This window comes from Halichoeres trimaculatus, unplaced genomic scaffold (genome assembly GCF_033239565.1).
Source record: "Halichoeres trimaculatus isolate MK-OKI-2021-1 unplaced genomic scaffold, fHalTri1.1 fHalTri1_scaffold_224, whole genome shotgun sequence".
Classification (NCBI taxonomy): domain Eukaryota; kingdom Metazoa; phylum Chordata; class Actinopteri; order Labriformes; family Labridae; genus Halichoeres; species Halichoeres trimaculatus.
This window is the reverse complement of record NW_027437356.1, coordinates 2,501-5,000: the sequence shown is the minus strand read 5'-3', so window position 1 is coordinate 5,000 and position 2,500 is coordinate 2,501. Positions and strand designations below refer to the sequence as shown.

The 2,500-nt window shown below is 70.4% G+C and overlaps 1 pseudogene; it reads right to left on the bottom strand.

Moving 5' to 3' along the window:
• The window catches only part of LOC141787103 (28S ribosomal RNA), a 4,768-nt pseudogene extending 2,549 nt beyond the window's left edge, over positions 1–2,219 (bottom strand).
• Between the last annotated feature and the right edge of the window lie 281 nt (positions 2,220–2,500).

The window sequence follows — 2,500 nt, the reverse complement described above, 5'->3', positions numbered from 1 at the left end:
TCCAGGGCGCCCTGCCCTTCAACGAGAGGAGAGAACTCTCCCCGGGGCTCCCGCCGGCTTCTCCGGGTTCGTTTGCGTCGCCGCTCCGGGCGCCTCGCGGCGCCGCTCTCCGCCACTCCAGGTTCGGGGAACTTAACCCGACTCCCTTTCGATGGGTAAGGGGCCGACGAGAGCATCGCCCCCCCCCTTCGGAACGGCGTTCGCCCATCTCTTAGGACCGACTGACCCATGCCCGAGCCCCGTCGACATGGAACCCTTCTCCACTTCGGCCTTCGAGGTTTCCACTTGAATATTTGCTACTACCACCAAGATCTGCGCCCGCGGCGGCTCCACCCGGGCCCGCGCCCCAGGCTTCCGCGCTCACCGCGGCGGCCCTCCTACTCGTCGCGGCGTAAAACCCTCGGGGGGGTCTCGGGCGGCCGGCGACGGCCGGGTATGGGCCCGACGCTCCAGCGCCATCCATTTTCAGGGCCGCTCGATTCGGCAGGTGAGTTGTTACACACTCCTTAGCGGATTCCGACTTCCGTGGCCACCGTCCTGCTGTCCGTATCGAGCGACACCTTTTCTGGGGTCCGATGAGCGTCGGCATCGGGCGCCTTAACCCGGCGTTCGGTTCATCCCGCAGCGCCAGTTCTGCTTACCAAAAGTGGCCCACTGGGCGCTCGCATTCCACGCCCGGCTCCAAGCCAGCGAGCCGGGCCTCTTACCCATTTAAAGTTTGAGAATAGGTCGAGGCCGGTTTCGGCCCCCGAGCCTCTAATCATTGGCTTTACCGGATAAAACTGCGGAGACCCCGAGCGCCAGCTGTCCTGAGGGAAACTTCGGAGGGAACCAGCTACTAGACGGTTCGATTAGTCTTTCGCCCCTATACCCGGGTCGGACGACCGATTTGCACGTCAGGACCGCGGCGGGCCTCCACCAGAGTTTCCCCTGGCTTCGCCCTGCCCAGGCATAGTTCACCATCTTTCGGGTCCTATCGCGCGCGCTCACGCTCCACCTCCCCGACGGAGCGGGCGAGACGGGCCGGTGGTGCGCCCGAGGCCCCGCGGGACGGGGGGCCGGGATCCCACCTCGGCCGGCGCGCGCCGGCCCTCACTTTCATTGCGCCGTGGGGTTTCCGGGCAAGCCCTCTGACTCGCGCGCGCGTTAGACTCCTTGGTCCGTGTTTCAAGACGGGTCGGGCGGGTGGCCGACCGTCGCCGCAGACCCTTGGCGCCCTCGTCGTGGGCCGATCCCCGCCCGGGCGGCGCGGCGCGGTCGGCGCGGGCTGGGGACAGCGCCGCGCCGGTCGAAGGGACATCCGCGCCGGGGGCGGGGGGCCCCGGCCCGTCCTCCGCGGGGGAGCCCCGGGCGCACCCGGCCCGACCACCCCGACCTGCCCCCCCCCACACCGCCCGAAAGCGGGGGAGAGGGGGCCGGGGGGGGGGGGGGACGGACCGAGGCGCCCGGGACCCCGCGGCGACGAGAGGGCGCGGCGAGCGCTTTGGAGACCGCGGCCCCGGGAAGCGGCGACGTTTCGGGGCGAGGGGGTCGCTGTAAAGACCCGGGGGAGGGTCTAGTTCCCCCGAGCCACCTTCGCCCCCGAGCCCTTCCTGGCCGACCCGGAGCCGGTCGCGGCGCGCCGCCGGGGCGACAGTGCACCGGGCGGGGGGCGGCGGGCCCGGGCAGGGTTCCCAAACCCCTACCCCGCCCGGAGGAGGGGGAGGAGAGGGGGGATCCCCGTGCGCCGAGCTCCCGCCCGCCCCGCCGGGCTGAATCCCCCGGGGACTGAGCGGACCCCGCCCGTTTACCTCTCAACGGTTTCACGCCCTGTTGAACTCTCTCTTCAAAGTTCTTTTCAACTTTCCCTCACGGTACTTGTTCGCTATCGGTCTCGTGCCCGTATTTAGCCTTAGATGGAGTTTACCACCCGCTTTGGGCTGCATTCCCAAGCAACCCGACTCCGGGAAAGAGCGCGTCCGGGCGCCGCGGGGGCCCCCACCGGCCTCACACCGTCCGCGGGCAGGGCCTCGATCAGAAGGACTCGGGCCCCCTTGGCGACGCCCGGGGGGGTCGCTCTTCCGTACGCCACATTTCCCTCGACCGTCGCGCGGCCGGGGATTCGGCGCTGGGCTCTTCCCTCTTCGCTCGCCGCTACTGGGGGAATCCTGGTTAGTTTCTTTTCCTCCGCTTAGTAATATGCTTAAATTCGGCGGGTGGTCTCGTCTGAGCTGAGGTCGTGGTCGAAAAAGAAGCGGAAAGGGGGGACGCCCCTCCGGCGCGGCCTCCCGCCGAGGAAAAAAACCCGCCGACGGGCGGGCTCGGGGGAAGGGCTCGCGTGGCTCCCCGGCCTCCTCGGTCCGCGCCGCCCCCAACACCCCCCCCCCACCGGATCCCTCGCCCCCTCGCCTCGGCCGCGGCGGCCCGGTCGGCCAAGGACGGTCGGGTCCACCGGCAGCCGCGCCGCGGACGCCGCCGAGGAAGGGGCTGGGGGTAGAGTACAGGGCGGGGGGGCGGCCCG